This window comes from Pistacia vera, unplaced genomic scaffold (genome assembly GCF_008641045.1).
Source record: "Pistacia vera cultivar Batoury unplaced genomic scaffold, PisVer_v2 Contig312, whole genome shotgun sequence".
NCBI classification, from domain to species: domain Eukaryota; kingdom Viridiplantae; phylum Streptophyta; class Magnoliopsida; order Sapindales; family Anacardiaceae; genus Pistacia; species Pistacia vera.
Window position 1 is genome coordinate 297375 of NW_022196127.1, and position 19170 is coordinate 316544.

The 19170-nt window shown below is 36.1% G+C and overlaps 1 pseudogene; it reads left to right on the top strand.

Annotated features, from left to right (window-relative positions):
- Window positions 1-2789: 2789 nt before the first annotated feature.
- Window positions 2790-18717, top strand: LOC116136408 (annotated as a pseudogene).
- The last annotated feature ends 453 nt before the right edge of the window (window positions 18718-19170 follow it).

Here is a 19170-nt window from a genome sequence, read left to right on the forward strand (position 1 = left end):
ATAAAATAGTAATAATAATAACACCAACCCACCAAATAAACAACAAAAGACAAAATGAGAACCGAACCTGATAACGAAGGATCATGAGGTAAGAGCAGAACAAGCGAGAATCTATATAAAGTGATTCAAAACGATATTTAACTTCAATCACAAAGCTAATTAAATATATCAAGTGCATAAATTGCCTGTTCCTAAATCAAATTAAAGGCACAGAGACAAAAACAAAACACAGCAGACTTTACCCTAAACGATCAGTGTTTAATCAATGAGTCCGGATAATTTTTTCTTTGTAGCCACTGAACAGAGTAGCAGAGTCCCTTAAGAGTAAAATTTCACAATATCTAGATTCATCCAACAAAAAAGATGATAAAAACAACTAAAAAAAAAAAAAATCAAAGATATAGTCTGACAAAATGATAGAATAATAAAAGTAGAAATACAGTGATGACAAATAAAAAGTAAACAGCAAAAGAAAAGAAGGAACGGTAACACCATCAGTGGTACAAACCAATTTATAAAAGGAACTTCTCTCTAAGGCATCTCCACCTGTTAAGTGTTAACTCATACCGCTATTTATGAACTTCACCACTTTAGTATCCCATAAATGTTGAAGGTGGCTGAGATCATCAAGAACTTCAACATATACAAAGACGGTAAGAAAACATTGATTAGTAAAATCAATTTCGAATTCCCAAGAAATTAAAAAAAAATTACAAGAGAGACGACAGCAATGCAGTTGAAAGAGATGAGAGAGACTACAGCAATGCAGTTGAAAGAGACGAGAGAGACTACAGCCTGCGAACCGATAGAGGCTCCATCAATTATTTGTTAAGATGATTTCGTGGAAATGATTGTTACCGTTTTGATTTTGAACAAAAATACAGTAATCCTTTGAATTTGATTTAACAAAGACCCATAAAATGTATAAATCACGTGTTTAGGTTAAAATACAATTAAGAACACTACTAACGGTTACTTTTTTAAATTGAAATTGAATAAAAGCATTAGTTGGCATACGAATACAAATGGAATTTGGGATAAGAATGAGAACTAAGAATAGCAATAGAAACATGAATAAGTATACGAAGGGAACTGGAATAAGAGTAGAAATGGAAACTAGAACAGAAATAACAAAGGGAAGAGAAATAGATATCGGAATAAAAATAAGTATTGGAAAACGAATAGAGACTAAAATAGAATAAAAATAAAAGTAGGAATAGGAATAAAATAAGAACAATAATAGAAATAGAAACTGATATACAATTACAAATTGGATTAGAAATAGAAATAACAATAAAAACTGGAATATTAATAAAATCTGGGAAGGAAAGTAGAATAGGAAAAAAAAGGGATATAGGAATATGACTAGTAAAACTCAAAATAAAAGAAAAACCAATATTTTTCAATTACAAATTCCTAAACTAGAAATTTGCCTAAAACTTAAATTCTTTTTCTTCTTGTTTGCTTTTTCTTCTTACTTGCTTTTCCTTCTTGATTGCCTTTTCTTCATCAATTACCAAAAAGTGTTCATATTCCAACACTCCTCCTTGAACCTTTTTGGTAATTCATCTTCTCAGCTTGTTCTTCATTCTCTTACTCCTCCTTTCTTCTACAACTTTAGCCTTCACCCTTATGTGTAGAGTGTTTTCCACTGGCACTTCTCTTTTCCTTGGTAGATGGTCTTTTCTCTACAACTTCAAACAACATACTATAAGACTTCAACACATCTATAGATAAATTTCACATTCTAAGCAAGAATCTTACCTTAGGATGCTTTAATTAATTCTCTAGCAAAACTACTCAAAAAGCCCTCTAAAAACCTTAAAGATTGAGTGAAAAGTTGAGAGAAATGGTGAAAGGTATGCGGTGGAAGAAGAATGAATGAAGGGTTTACCCAGCTTAATCCCTTTTAGCTCATAATTTACACATGCATTCCATTTGCCTTTCTCTATCTTAAAATTCCAATTTTTCTTTAATTCCTTGCACTCACACCCCCAACTCTAACACATTCTCCATGAAATTTTCTGCATTTCACTCCCCACTTTTCCTCTAATTAGGGGTAGAATGGTCACTTTGCCCTTATGGAAATTCTCTAGAAACTTCACCCAATTTTTCAGCGCCTCTTCGCGGGCAAGCTTCTTTCTTGCCCCGGCGAAGAATACAAGGGCTACTTGCCGAGGCGGACAATCCTTCTTCGGTGGGAAGTCTGCACTTCCAAAATTCTGCAAGACTCACCAAATTCAGGTAACCACTCACCAAACCAACACTAATTCCAACCAAGGGCCAACCAACCAAAAATAACAACATACAAACTCAATTGGAGCAAACATAAACATAAACAATGCAACATAAATTAGCTACTACCCAAGTGGGTGTTACAATTCTCCCCCTTAAAGAATTTGTCCCTGAATTCACACGAACAACTCCGTAACGATTTTGCATATCTTGCTCTACCTCCCATGTGGCCTCTTCTACCTTGTGATTCCTCCAAAGGACCTTCACTACGAATACTCTTATTTCAAAGCTCTTTAATCCTTGGTCTAAGATCTGTACTAGACGTTCCTCATACACAAGGTTTTCTTTTAAGTCAACATCCTGTATACTCATATAGGGGATCGCTTACATACTTCCGCAGCATCGAGACATGGAAAACATCAGCACCTTAACCATGCTTGGGTTTTGATACCAGCATGTCCAGTCCAATTTTAACAAATTTTCTCAAAACCTAAACCAATTTTTAGCCCAACACACTATGTCCATACGTAAGATTCCTGAGTACACATTCAATAATGGCTCAAATAAACAAGTACTTCTTTCCCCACTTACCGCCCATAGATACAAGTTCACTCTTGAATCTTGATCACAATCACCAATATTGAGATTCAGATTGATAATAACCCAAAATAAAATAATTACCTGGCCATTCATAATTTGCATATGGCAATCACATTGCAAAATTATATCACTACGTTATAAGTTTATCTTTCAATGTTGCAAATCTATCATTTTATTATCAACATCGAACAGTAGATTATCATATATACATACAAATATATTTGTTTTTAGATTGCTTGGGAGGATACACAAAGGCAGCAAAGAGACTGTCTCAAGTGCGAAAGAGAAATGACAATATTTATATAACATTACTTTGGGAAAAACCTCTACATTGCCTTGATAAGATATGTTCACATTTCTCATCTAAGCTCAATGTTTCTAAGTGCTGAACTAAAAGAGAAATGAGCAATTTTATATAACATTAATTGGGAGAAGGGGATATTTTCGAGTAACATTACTATTCATCTGGATATTGAATGCCTTCCTCATAATCTAAATTTCATTGAGAGTAACATTACCTCTATGTTGTACAACAACCTAAAATAGAGGAATTAATAAAGAGTTTCTTATGGTGAGAATTACTATTAAGAAATTTATATTATGTTTAATTTTTTGTTTGTAGTATGCTTGGGTTGGTACGAGAAAAAATATGAAGGTTAGAAGATTCTAATACTGGTGGTCAGGTATTTATTCACAATTTCCACTTTCTTTATTATTATTTTTGGGTAATACCATTAATCTCTTTAATTTTCATATGTGTATTTATATTTTTAAAATTTTGAACATTTAGATTGTACTGGCACGGTAACCTGACTGAGCTGGTACAAGGTCACGCTACATTTCTAGTCTAATTCTTGGATACATTTTTCCTATCCGTTGAACTTGCAAGAGCCTTGGCCAACACTAAAGGAGATCATCGTGTGGATCTCTACAAGCAAATTGCCTCACCATTGAGACGTTGTCTTGCCCTGTGACGATAGTGGCAGTTGCGGAGCCTATATCATCCGCATCCCTGTGGTGCTCCCAATAAGTAATATCTTGGCCTGATCCAAGCTTTTACTTTGAATATTTTGGAAGAATTGCTTTAATGTTTGTGTTACAGTATATAGCAAAAGGGTCACTTTGGCAACACATACCTGAATTTGTTGATGGTGCAATAAACCACATTGTTAACATGGCAAGGGCTCTAGGTGAACAAGTGAATGAGGAAAGCCAACATGGCCCATGTGATCCATGGCCACTACACCGATCCAGGAGAGGTGGTAGCTCACTCTCTAGCGCCTTGACAGCCAATGGTGCTGACAGGGCACTCATTGGGCAGAAAAGTTCGAAAATTGCTTGAGCGAGGGAGGCTGCCTGAGAACATAAATGCAACACACAAGATAATGAAGAGGATTGAAGCTGAAGAATGGGCTGATGCTACTGAATGGTGGTGACTAGCACCAGACAAGGATTGGTGTATGTTAACCTCAACTTAACTAACATAAGAATGTCCTGAAATTTTTTATGTACGAGAATGACCTTGATCCGCACTTTGCTCGTAATTCCTGCTGATCACTTTTGTTGCATCAGTTATACCACCAGGATGGACTTCAGCTATGTAAGAACACAAGATTCATTGGAAGGTGATGCTAATCTCAAATCATTGCTTACCTCTGAAAAATAACAGAAGGCATCTACCTCTAATATGTGTCAAGGTCAATTCCATTTCTCTTCTCAAACTTGAATCTTCATTACTAACTTGATGCTCGAAGTGATTCCGATTCGTAGATGTGTTTTAATACCACTATTTGTTTAATATGATTTTCCTTTGAGATATATGATTTTTTCACAAATCCTCACAAGCCAACTATACTTGCACTGTCTCTCCTGACCTAAGACAATGTCACCACATTGCTCAAGGCTTCTGGGGAGTGCCGCCCCTCCAGAGGCCAACATGGTAAAATTGTGTTTCACTTCAATGACTTATCGTATAAATAGGGCTCTGACAGAATTGGTAAACTTCAAGCTAATTTACTGGGATTAATATTCGACACTAATACAAGGAACAGATGATATTGAAGAGATGTCTAATAGCAGTTCAGCTGTTCTTACCACTGTTCTAAAGATCAACAAGTACACTTGTAGATCAGGTTGTTTCCAAGCATCATAAGCAATCCGAAGTTCTTGAAATTTATCGTTTCGCTGCGAAAACAAAGGTAAATTGTTCATCATTTTATCCAATGCTCTACAAAAACACGGAATCTCGTGTTGCCTTTTGGTTAGAATTTTACTAGTCATTGCATCAAAAGGACCCTACAACTACCTTTGGTACTTAAGAAATTGATCAAATATATAGAAACACTCATCAACAGCGTACTTTAGGCTCGTTATGCTTGTATTGCCGATCAATCTATGCAACTCCATATTTTCAAAACATATTAGCTTAGATTAATGTCTGAAGTTGACATACTTTAACTCTTTCCTCTTCCTTGCAACGATAATTTGCTAACAGTACTTCTATGGGCTTTGTCTCTTGAAGGGAGATTTCATCAATCCAGCTCTGTGGAACCGTTCGCTCACACTCAGGTATCTCTTGTTCCATTCTAAAATGTTGTATTGACTAATCCTTCAATTCTTAGTAACATCTGAATCTTATAAAAGGAGCACTTGATAGACGAGAAAAAATTCTGAAGCATTATAAATTTAAGCCTAAATATATCAAAAAAATCTTGATATATTCCACTTTATCTTAGGCAGCTGCCTATGGTTTTCCTATTGTTGCCACAGAGAACGGGGGACCGTAGGTTATTGATTCCAATCCTTAAGGTATGAAATTTACCTTTTCAAGTAATTTTCTTTTTTGAATGGAAGGGTAAATGGTCAATTTACATGTATTTCGAGAGGTGCCGTTATAAAGTGTAAAAGATGATGTCATTGAAGAGAAATGAGGGTAGAATGGTTATAAAGTTGATTGATAAGGTTAAATTGCATAAACGGTGACCAAGGTATAATGGTCTTTCATACAAAACCATATGATAGTGTCCATAAAAGTGCACCAAGGGTAATTAGTCATTCCCCTAATGGGATGCTTAATGGATAAGTGTTCAAGAGTCAAATGGCATTAATGAGTGCTTATCTTTATGTTGAGGTGGAAATGACCAAACGCCCTTATATGAAAAATTTATGCCAAAGACCTTTATATCTAACTTTTTTGACCAATCATATTTGAGTATCAATGGAATTGAATATTTACAAGGTTTAAAGAGAGAGTAGTCGCCTTGGAGACCCCAAATATATCATTTTCTTCTTCATCTCTCAAACCACCATACAAAGCCACTATCCAGCTTTTATTCTCAAATTTTCTTAGGATTTTCAAGTTGATTTCAAAAGGAGATCACCATCCACCCTTAAGAACTTCAATTTCGGTTAAAGGTGAGTTTCAAACCCTAGTTGTTCTGAATTTTTTAGTTAAAGAGAAATTCAAGTGGTTGTGTGTGCAAGGTAGAAAGTGAACTTTGGAGCCAAGAGAGTAACCTTTGGGCTTTGAATACTAAGGTAAGGAAAAAAAATCTCCCTTATGACTATAATTGATAACACCTAGGGTTTATGAAACTTACTTTATTTATGTTAATATGATGTGATCGATGTTTTGGTTATTGGATTGTTTAAATGGTGTGTTTTTGGTGTTGTGTGCAGTGGAGATATTATGCAATTATAAGAGATTTGTAGTTGGACGATGTTTTTGCACTTTTTTGTTCTGTAAAAGGAGGTTTTATGGCCTTTTATACTAAGAATGATATGGCAAATGATATGAATGTTGCAAATAAGGTGACATGGTTAAATTAATGAATTCGGATTGGCTGTTTTAAACTTATACTGTACATGCTTCCTGAATCATTCATAACTGAAGTATAGAAGTCTGATTGAGTTGATTCTTGAAGTTTGAAAGTTAAGAACAGACCTAAAACGTTTATGTTTGGCCAAAAATAAATTCGAATTAGAAGATAATGGAAAAATTTGCTTGAAGTAACGAACTGTATGGCATCCCCCTTCTTAATGGAAATTCCCTTTGTTTTCTAATTCTAATAAACCCCTGAATAATCTTACTACTGAAATCTTTGTATTGTATGAGAAATTTAATGATTAAGTTAAGAACATTTGTAGAGAAATTAATGATTGAGCATGGAATTATGTTAGTCCTATGTTTGCATTCATAATGGTAATGCATATAGCTTATTTAGTTGTCTTATGAAAAATTTATGAATTTAAAGAATGCATTCATGATCTCTTGAGGTATAAACCACGATCAGAGGATGGAATTCTTATGGAAACCAGGTCCTTTGAGGTGACGACCAATAACAAGGTAATGTTCAAATGAATCCGATCGGATAACAAAGACTAATGAAACCAGCAAGTATAAGACAAAAGAAATAAGCATGCCATGTACATGAATATTTCATAAGTCATATGTTTCTATGTTATATTATGTATGATTATGTTATGGACTTATGTTCTGAGAAAAAGTCCAAAATGTATGATATGTTTTTATGAACTTGTTATGGTCAAAGAATTGAAGGTCATGTTTTTGTAGGTAGTAAAGTCCTAAGTAATTTACTTGTATAAGAACCTTAATAGTTTATAATGGCCATATCCTTACTGAGCGATTAGCGCTCACCCCACGAAATTTTTAAAATGTTTTGCAGGTACGGATTAAGGCATGAAGCTTGGAGAGTATTCCAAGGACGGTATGAGCAGAGGGGATGCTTTAATGATGACTATTGAATGTTTTGCTAATATTTACTTGTAGTATTATGTCATATCTCATAATGTAGTAATTATGTCCATGTTCTATAATGGAGTAATATGTTATATAATAAGGAAATCAAATTGCTAGTAAATTTTAATAAAAGTGTATATGTTCTAGTAAGTATTACTATGGATTTCATAATTTACTCCAGAAGGAAATTATAATTTTTGATTATACATGAACTTATTAAAAAAAAAAAAAAAATTTAAACACATATATCTATATATGTTTTTAACTACAAGTTTATTCTTTAATAGGATTTTAAAATAACTTCTTTCCTAGGCGTGCATTTTTCTAGGTTCTCAAGGCCAAGGATACTTAGGAAATACCCGACTAGGGAGGGTTTTACATTTGGTATCAGAGCGCCGTTTTGGGTGTTTGCAATGATGTTTGGATTGAATTGTTTGTAGTTATTATTTTGCTATTTAATTGATGATGAAAAATGGTGTTTGTACGTAATGGAAGTACCATTCCTCATGCGTCCCCAAGAACTCTCTCCAGCCGATTGCTGTAAGTATTTTCTTAATTTGTTTAGTGAATAGAATTAGCTATATTGCTTGAAATTTGTGTGAGTAAGGTATGGCTACGAGGCGTCCACGAAAGGTAAATAGGAGGGGTGAGAGAATATTTAATGATGCGGCACTATGAGCCATTACACACCGACGACCAGTGTGCCCCCTAATGATGGACCACTACGTCTGCACAAAATGCTTCTGTTTTGGATGGGCGCAATCAACAGGATGATTCAGGCGCCATTACTGAGGCCTTTCGGAGGGTGATCCCGGGGTGATAGTAACCACGTGCAACACAATCCTCAGCCAGTATGTTCAGTCCACAGCTCAAATACCCATTCCCCCCCAGTACTGGACAGTTTGTCCGATGGGTTCCTAACACCTTCCTGGACAGTAGAACCATCTATAGATCTTTCTCAGAAGCACCACCCCAAGTTCAGTGGTTCAAAACCGACCGGCGTAACAGAGATTCTAGAGACTGTTGAACGTGCAATGGGCCTTGTTTCCCATGAGTGATCAGAAAAAGTCGCTATGCTTCCTATTTGTTGAGAGAGATGCTCGTGTATGGTGGAAGCTAATGGAGCATACCTATGTCATACGAATCTTTCCTGGAATGAAATTAAAACAGGGCTCTTGAAGCACGAATATATCGATCGCAGAAGCATGTTTATCCGTGAAGCACTCAAGTTCACCGGAATTGAAGCAGTATATGAACTATTAGAGAGTATGCTACAATGTTCAACTCCTTTAGCCCGTTTTGCTCCTCTATGGTGATACTCCACAGTGCCGGTTAGAGAGATTTATTAATGGACTACAACCCAAAAATTGCCCAGATTTTTATAACGGTGGTCACGCTCCTCAGACTTATAGTGCGCCTTGGAACGGGCACATGAGGGCGGAGTTTTTATGTGAATAGAGAGGGCGGATGGGAACCCCAATTGTTGGTGATTGTAGTTCTGTCAAGGCCAGACAGCTATTCAGGAAAGTTGAAGTGGGGAATCCACTCAGGCCTAAGAGGACCAAGGTAAAAAAGTTTCGCAAGGATTTCAAAGAAGGGTAGCAGAAAAGAGGACTCCACAGCACCAACAAGAGGACTAATCTTCCCCATTGTCAAAATTGGTAGGCGCATAAAGGGAATTGTCGATTAAGGAGCTCAATTGTTGTTTCAATGTAAACACCGGGACACATGGCAAAGGACTGTAAGTTACTCAACTACTTCCCCTTACGGTGAGGTTCGACTGTCCAGAGTTTACTCGTGGCTCATAGAAGCTGAGCCAATCATCTGGCAGTTACTGGTCAGTTACAATTCCACTCTACCTCTTTAATGTACTGATTGCTTCTGGTGCTAGCCATTCTTTTATCTCAGATGGGATATTATAAAGACCTGTTTAGAGCCTTGTAAAGTGGAACCATTCTGTTAAAATTGAGATGCCTAATGGGAGAGAATTATTTTGCTGATAGTTGTTAATGGGGAAACTATAGTTGATTGAGGCATGAGTTGAATTTGTTTGTTTATTTGATTGTTTTTGATATCTGATTTTGATATGATTTTGGGCATGGACTCCTGAGCAATATGGAGTATTGCTATAATTGTCGAAAAGAAGCCAGGTTTAAACCTCGAATGGCTGGAGACAGTTTTCACTTTGGGCGACGGTCTCTACACAGCCCTGAGCTGAGTGCAGTGAGGCAAGAAGACTGATAAGAGGGTTGTGTAAGATTCATAGCTAACTGTGGTGATAAAAAAGTTTCCAGACTTCAGTGTTCGGTGTACCCATAGACGGAATTCTAAGATGTTTTTCCCAGAAATTTGCCAGGACTTCCTCCAGAAAGGGCAGTGGAATGTTGTTATAGAATTAGCTCCTGGTCCGTACGCCCAATATCTAAAGCCCCGTAATGAATGCTCCAGCAGAGTTACAAAGAGTTAAAGAGCAGCTTCCGGAGTTGTTAGATAAGGTTTCATTCGCCCCATCATCTCCAGAGGACTCTATTTTATTTGTGAAGAAAAAGATGGTTTCGATGAGAACTGTTATTGATTACAGGGAGCTCAATAAGGTGACGGTGAAAAAAGTATCCATTACAAATTGAGACTTGTTTTGATCAGTTAAAGGGAGCTTCGGTGTTTTCCAAGATTGATCTTCGGCAGGCTACCATCAAGTAGAGTCGCTGACAAGGATATTCCAAGACTTGCAGTTCGAACCCAATATGGGCATTAATGATTTATATGATGCCATTTGGATTGACTAATGCCCCAGCTTATTTCATGGGATTTGATGATAGGATTTTCCAATGAGTTGTTTTGGTAATGTCTAGTAATTTTTATAGATGATTCCTGGTCTATTTCCAAAACAAGAAGATCAGAAGAGGCATTTGAAGATTTGTGGCTACAAAGACTAGGAGAAAAAGTTCCTAGCTAAGTTCTCCAACATGGAGTTTGGTGTGATCAGTAACATTCTTTGGTGACATGTTGTTCACAAAGGGTATATTCAGTGACCCTAGTAAGATTGAAGCAGTGATTGAATGGCCAAGACCAAAGACTGTAAAGAAGTTGAAGTTAAGTTTTCTCTTGTTTAGCAGGATATTAACAGGAAAATATTTTGTAAGGCTTTTGCTAAGTGGTAGTCTTCTTTCCACTCACAACTCTGACCAAAAAGAAGCCCCGTTGTCACGATGGACTAAACCTGTGAGAAGAGTTTCCAAGAATTTGAAAAGAATTACTACTGCTCCTATTTTAAACACTCCAGATGATGGAGTAGATTATGATCATTTATACTGTGCTTCTCATAACGTTTAGGGCAGTATGATTCAAAAAGGTAAGGTGATTGCTTTTTGCCTCTCGTTCAATTGAAAGACTATGAAAAGAGGTATCCCCACTCTGTCTTGAATTAGCAGCGTCGTTTTGCTTGAAGATTTGGAGACATTATCTCTTTGGGGTGAAATTTAAATTTTACACAGTCACAAAAGTCTAAAATACTTTTCCACCCAGAAAGAATTGAATATAGGATAGAAGATGCTTAGCTGGTGAAGGACTATGAATGTGATATTATGTATCCAGCAGGAAAGCTAATGTAGTTCAACTATGCCCTCAGCAGAAGTCCTCTTTAGCTCAATTAACATTTTCAGAAACCCCACCTGCAACAAGAGAATATGAAATGGGGAATAGAGTTGGAGTTTTGGAAATTATCCAAATTGAAGTTCGGTCTAAGTGTTAGAGGAGATTAGAGAAAAACAAGCAAATACGATTAGTCAAATGATTGAGCAGGCATTGAAAGAATGGTAAGGATCAAATTCACATGGGTGATGGAGATCTTGAATTTAGATATTCGAGTGTCTTTCTCCTCAGGATATTGACTTAAGAAAGAAGATTTTAGAGGAACACACTACCTTTACACTGTCTCTCCAGGAGGTGTAAGATGTATCAGGATTTGAGAAGGCTATGGTGGCCAAGTAAAAAAAGATGTAACTGAGTATTGTTGCCATGATGCTTGGGTTGCCAACCAGGTTAACGCAGAACTCACGCCCACTCTGATTGTTTGCAGCCCCTTAGTATTCCTTCATGGAAAGGGAAGATATTTCTATGGATTTCATTTTAGGTCTTTCCTAAAGTGCAAAAGGTGGTATAATGCCATTTGGTGATTGTAGTAGATTGACTAAATCTGCCCATTTTATTCCGTTACAGACATAAGGATCTCTCTGATCACTAGGCCGTAATTAATGTTAAGAAATAGTAAGATTGACATGAGTACCTAATAGATTGTTTCCAAAGCAGGATGTGAAATTTATGTCAGTATTTCTGGAGTAGCATGCAGAAGGCCATTGGTACTAGCTTAATTCACACCCAGCCTATCATCCTCAGACGATGACAAACAGAAAGACCGAATCGAATAATTGAAGATATGTTACGGTGCATGTTTTTGCCATAACGTTGTAATTGGTGTGATTCTCCCTCTAGTTGAAATTCGCTTATAACAATATTCATCAAGCAACCTTAAAGATGCACCATATGAATCGTTGTTATGGAAGAAATGTAATCTCTATTACATTTGCGAAACTAGGGAAAGAATGCATTGACCAAGCTCTTGGTCCAGAACTTACACCAAAAAAAGATAGAAGATGTAAAGTTAATTCGAGAGAGAAGAAGCCGGCCCAAGACAGACAGAAAGCTATGCAGACCTACAAAGAAGTAATTAGATTCCAAATAGTAGAACCCAGGTGTTTATGAAAATCTCTCCTTATAAAGGGTGATAAGGTTGGAAGACAAGGGAAGCTCGCCCCTAGATATATCGTCCATATGAGGTATTAGAGAAAGTGGGCAAAGTATCTTACAGACTGCCTTAACCACTAGTATGAATCGGATCAAAAAAAAACATACAATGTGTTCCAGGTTTTCCACTTTGCGAAGTATTTTGTGGATCCTTCGCAATAGTACAAGCAAATGAAGACGTCTAGGGTTCAATTCTGTATAGACAATCAATATACTTCGAATAAAAGTACCGCTTGTTAAATATGTGGGGAATCATAATGTAGAATGAAGCGCCATAGAGGTTTAGCAGATATAAGCAAGATATCCATACCTCTTCACCTGAATTTCGAGGACGAAATTCTTCAAGGGGGGATGATTGTACCCCGCGTTATTATTCCAAATGCCTTAGGCATGAAATTACCTTTTCAAGTAATTTTCTTTTTTGAATGGAAGGGTAAAATGTCAATTACATGGATTTCGAGAGGTGGCCGTTATAAGTGTAAAAGATGATGTCCCTTGAAGAGAAATGAGGGTAGAATGGTTACAGTTGATTGATAAGGGTATGCGTAACGGTGACCAAGGGTATAATGTCTTTTCATACAAAACCACATGGATTAAGTGTCCATAAAGTGCACCAGGTAAATTAGTCCTTCACCTAATGGGATTGCTTAATGGATAAGGGTTTCAAAGAGTCAATGGCATTAAATGAGTGCTTATCTTTATGTTGAGGTGAAATGACCAAACGGCGTCTTATTAAAAATTTATGCAAATGACCTTTATATCTACTTTTTTATTGACCAATCATATTTGATATCAATGGAATAATATTTACAAGGGTTAAAAGAGAGAGTAGGTCGCCTTGGAGACCCCAATATATCATTTCTTCTTCTCTCTCCAAATCCACCATAAAACCACTAATCCAAGCTTTTATTCTCAATTTTCTTAGGATTTCAAGTTGATTTCAAAGGAGATCACCTCCACCCTTAAAGAACTTCAATTTCAGGGTTTAAAGGTGATTTCAAAAACCCTAGTTGTTCTGATTTTTTAGTTAAAGAGAATTCATATGGCTGGTGTGCAAGTAGAAGGTGAAACTTTGGACCAAGGAGGAGTACCTTTGGTGCTTTGATACTAAGGTAAGGAAAAAAAAATCTCTTATGACTATAATTGATAACACCTAGGTTTCTAAACTTACCTTTATTTATGTTAATATGAGTGGATGCGGATGTTTTGGTTAGGGATTGTTTAAATGGGTGTGTTGATTGGTGTAATGTGGTTCATGTGGAGATGATTAATGCCAATTAAGAGTTTGTAGTGACGATGTTGTTGGCCTGTTTTGGTCTGTAAAAAGTGGGTTTTTATGGCCCTTTTATACTAAAAAGATATGGCAATGACTGAATGTGCAAATGAAGGTGACTGGTAAAATGAAGAGAATTCGGATTTGGCGGGTTTAAGACTATTACTACATGCTTCACTGAATCAGTCATAACTGAAGTTATAGAAGTCTGATTGAGTTATTCTTTGAAGTGTTGAAAAGTTCAGAAACAGCCTAAAAAAAACGTTTATGTTTTGGCCAAAATAAATCGAATTAGTAGAGATGGAAAAATTTCTTGAAAGTAACGAACTGTAATGGCCTCCCCTTCTTAATGGAAATTCCCATTTGTTTCTATTCTAATAAACCCCTGAATAATCTTACGACTAAATTTCTTTTGTATTGTTGAGAATTGATGAATTAAGTTTAAGAAATTTTAGTAGGAGAACATAGTATGATGGCATGGAATGGTTCGTCCATATGTTGCATTCATATGGTAATGCATATAGCTTTATTTGATTGTTTTCTTATGAAAATTTATGAAATTTAAAGAATGAATTCAGGAGTCTCTATGCGGTATAAACCAAGATCAGAGGAATGGAATCTTATGGAAACCTGAGTCCTTTGAGGTGACTACCAAGAACACGGTAATGGGTTTAAAATGAATCCGATCGGATAAACAGGACTACTGAAACATCAATACTAAAGACAAAAAATAAGCCTTCCATGTACATGATATTTCATAGTCAATATATGTTCTATGTTATATTATGTATGATTATGTTATGACTTATGTTCATGAGAAAACTCCCAAAATGTATGACATGTTGTAGAACTTGTTATGTCACAGAATGAAGGTCATGTTTTGTAGGTAGGTAAATCCTAAGTAGTACTTGTATAATGAACCTTAATAGTTTATAAAAAATGGTCATATTCCTTACTGAGCGATTAGCGTCACGGCCCACGCAATTTTTAAAATGTTTGCAGGTACGGATTAAGGCATGAAGCTGGGAGAGGATTCCAGGGACGGTATGAGCATGAGGGGATGCTTTAATGATGACTATTGATGGTTTTTTGCTATATTTACTGTAGAGTTATTGTTCATCTCTCATATGTAAGTAATTATTCCTGTTCTATAATGAGTAACTATGTTAATTAATACAGGCAATCAAATTGCTAGTAAATTTATAAAAGTGTATATGTTCTAATAAGTATTACTAATGGATTTTTCATAATTTACTCCAAAGGAAATTATATTTTTTGATTCTACCATGACCTTATTTTAAAAAAAAAAAAAAAAAAATTTAAACACATATATTCTATTATTTTTTTAACTACAGTTTTTCTTAAATAGGATTTTAAAATACCCTTCTTTCCTAGGCGTCGTTTTCCTAGGTTGCTCAATGGCCAATGGATACTTAGGAAATACCCGACTAGGGAGGGTGTTATAGTACCTGTGGACATTGTGAAGGTTCCAAATTCTCATCCTCATAAAGTTGTGGTGGAGAGAAATGCATGCCTAGACTAAAATTAGCAGAATAAAAAAATACCTCATTGTATAAGACTCCAAACTATGAAATTATGACAGAAATAGCTTTGATAGGAAATTTGGCCACCTAATGAATTAATGATAGTATCACCTTATGACTCAGACTGATAGTAACAGAGGACTCTGTTTTACCAGTGCTTAACAATGGTCTCCTAATTGACCGCATGATAAAAGCCATAGCAGATGTCCTCCTAAAGCTAGTGCTGACAAAAACATGTGGTCTGATTGTCTAAAAAATAGACTCAAGAATATCCACCACTTTTCATGGATAGAACACTGTCGTAACTCCTCTCACATGTAGAAATTGCAAGAACCGTCACCCCCACAGTCTTGAGATCATGAAAGTTCTGAAGAACCATGAGTGACTCTAAAGGATGTGGAAGATCTTTCTTTAAAGTTCTCCATAGAAGGAGACTTCAAGCTTAATGGGGAGCTTGATGCAGCAACACGACAGAAAAAAACTCATTAAAACCAACACCCAGAAGGCTTCCTTAAATGGCAGGGCCAAATGTCACTCACACTCCTAGTAGAAGGCAGAGTATTTGTATAGATGTCGATTGCTATGACAGCAACGGCAATATCACAGAGAAGTTACAAAAAGCAATCCAGAATGTGATGAAAGCAGCAGGATTAAGTATAGGCTTGGCAAAAGTAGGCTTCATATTGGTTGTTGGAATGAACACTTTTGGTAATTGATGAAGAAAAGGCAATCAAAAAGAAGAAGGCAAGTAAGAAGAAAAGGCAAACAAGAAGAAAAGGAATTTAAGTTTTAGGCAAATTTCAGTTTAGGAATTTGTAATTGAAGAATATTTGTTTTCCTTTTACTTTGAGTTTTACTAGAAAAGAAGAATTGGTTTAGGACTTTATTTAATTAAAATAGGAGAATAATTTAAATTAGAAGAGTTCTATTAGGAATAGGAATATGAATCTAGTAGAATAAGAATGTTTATTTACCTATAAATAAGTGAGTTAGAACCAATTCAAGGTTATGAGAGAGGAAAGTAAAGAAAGAGAAAATGTGAGGATACAAGGATTTTGATGCAAGGGTACTACGTGTATCGAGTAAATATCAAAGGATATTAACACTCATAGGAACAGGATGTCTGCCTAAGTAAAGGTACTAGGTTGATGGTGTGATGAAACATTTGTATCGTATTCTATTATATAGTGAAAACCCTCTCATCGTGGATGTAGGCGAGTTATGCCGAACCACGTAAAATATCGTGTGCCTATTTTATGTTGTTATTGTTGTTCTTATTTTTTGTTTTACTCCTCAATTTTAACATGGTATCAGAGCTTATTTTCTTAAGGACCTACGGGAGAAGAGGCCTAAGGAAGATGAAGCAAAAATTGCAGGGTGATGGTCTCAAAATGTCGCGAAGGATTGACGAGAGAAAGCCATCGAGACTCCAACCAAAGGTGGAGGTGAAACTGGGGCCTATCAAAGCCAAACTATCCTCGTCCCGACTCATGCCAAGCCCTCAAGGGAGAGGTCGACAGGATGACCATGATGACAAAGGTGTCATCGAATTGGGTAGGGAAAGAGTGTCACGTCGAGCGCCCGAAGCAGAAGAAGGTAGGTAGGGTGGTCAACTCCAAAATTCTCACATTGGGCAGGAAGGAGGTTCTTGAGAAGATGAACCTGAGGAAGAAAAGAGAGACTCTAACATGGGTTGGAGAGAAGAAGCCACACTAAGGATGGTAGGCTGAAGAGAAAAAAGCCAACACTAAGGGTGGAAGGCTAAAGTTGTAGAAGAAGAGGAGTAAGAGAATGAAGAACAAGCTGAGAGATGAATTACCAAAAAGGTTCAAGGAGGAGTGTTGGAATGTGAACACTTTTTGTAATTGGAAGAAAAGGCAATCAAGAAGGAAAGGCAAGAAGAGAGAAAGCAAACAAGAAGAAAAGGAATTTAAGTTTTAAGCAAATTTCTAGTTTAGGAATGTTGATTGAAGAATATTTGTTTCCTTTTACTTTGAGTTTACTAGAAAAAAAGAATTGATTTAGGACTTTATTTAAGTTAAAATAGGAGAATAATTTAAATTAGAAGAGTTCTATTAGGAATAGGAATATAATCCTAGTAGAATAAGAATTTCTATTTTCAAATAATAATGAGTTAGAACCATTCAAGGTTATAGAGGAAAGAGAAAGAGAGAATGATGAGGATACAAGGGATTTTGATTAAGGGTACTACGTGATCGAGTAACTATCAAAGGGTATTAAACACCATAGGAACGGATGTCTGCCTAAGTAAAGGTACTAGGTTGATGGTGTGATGAAACACTTGTATCGTATTCATATTATTATGGTAAAAACTCTCTCATCTGGATGTAGGCGAGTTATGCCGAACCACGTAAAATATCGTGTGCCTATTTTATGTTGTTATTGTGTTCCTTATTTTTATGTTTTCTCCTCGATTTTCAACATAGTATCAGAAAGATTAGATTCTTAACATGGTATCAGGGCAATTGGTTGTATTACTGTACGATTCTTAACATTGGTAACCAGTTCGAGTTTACAGGAGACAAGAAGCAATCAAAAGCTGCCCAGTAAATATAGAAGATTTTGATGCTAATATATGCAACAGTGAAGTGAACTATATACCTGTGGAGAGATACGGTGGCTGATTTGGACTACGAAGCCCATATAGAATACAAATGGCCTAGTGAGAATGAAAGATCAATAGTGATTAGGCTTGCAAGGACAGAACATGGAGCTCAGGTTGATGCATTGCAAAGAACGTGGATGCGTGCAGTTCCAGATGCTAGTCTTGCAGTAAAAAACTAGGAGCCAATGTAAGATTTTATGACAATGTTCAAAATACTGATATAAATTGCAGGTAATACCTGAAGATCATTTTTGGTAACAAAACCAAGGACGAATTTACATACAAATGGCATACTCGAAGAGTAGTAGATGACTTTGCCGAAGGCTGCAGATGAGAGGATTCGATGCAACCTGTCTACACACATGCAGCATCAAGGTTAAACGTGGTACCACTATTTGTATCAGAAAACAAGCTCTAAGGTTTGACTTCTTTTCATTCATATCAATATTGTACAGAATCATCAATAAGACCAAGATCAATCAGTTGTAGTAAAGTGAAAATTGAAATCTCTAATACGTTTGGTGTGCTACCATGTTCGTGCAGGTATCTATTAGTGTGGGGAATTGATCTTCAAAAACAGTAGTGTTGTGTGAGATAGAGGAGACACAGACTATGAAAAACTGCTGGCTGGCTCCAAAAGACTGTAATTGTAAGAGGCACTATGGACTTAGCAGTGAGAAACTTCTTCATGGTGAAGAGAGTTCTAAAACAGAAGATTCAGTTCCACAAGATAGCCCAAACATTGCCATGTGGAGGGAATTATGAAGCCCACAATATCTTTGCAGCTCTAAGGTTCTTGAGATCAAGTGATTATGATCTTTACTATATTTCCTTTAAGTGTTTATATTCTCATGTTAATGCAAAAGCACGGATATAAATACTATACATACAAATATACTCTAACTTGGTAGATAGACCATGTCTCGATTTCAGTAACTTTTTTTTTTTGTTTTGGGTGAAAGCCTCGAGATGTCCCCACACCCAAAGGTATGAGACTAATTCCAATGGGGCTCGGGTAACTTAATCTTGTATTTATATGTGTACAAAGATTTATTGCTTCAATTTAATTTCAATTCACTAAATTTTTTTCTCAGTCTTGGCTAATGCCAAAAGTTACATTTTTTGACTTCCATCATTGTTTGTAAAGTATATCATCAAGTGAAAAGCTGTTTTCTTATTTGTCTGACTGTAGATCAGTATTCTCCAAGTGTAGCTATGTAAACATTGATGTTCATTGAGTAAATTCATTTAAATTTGTGACGCTAAGGTAAGTCACTTGATTATCTTGGATTGAATCGATTTATAAGTTTAGGTACCTAAAACTAATTGT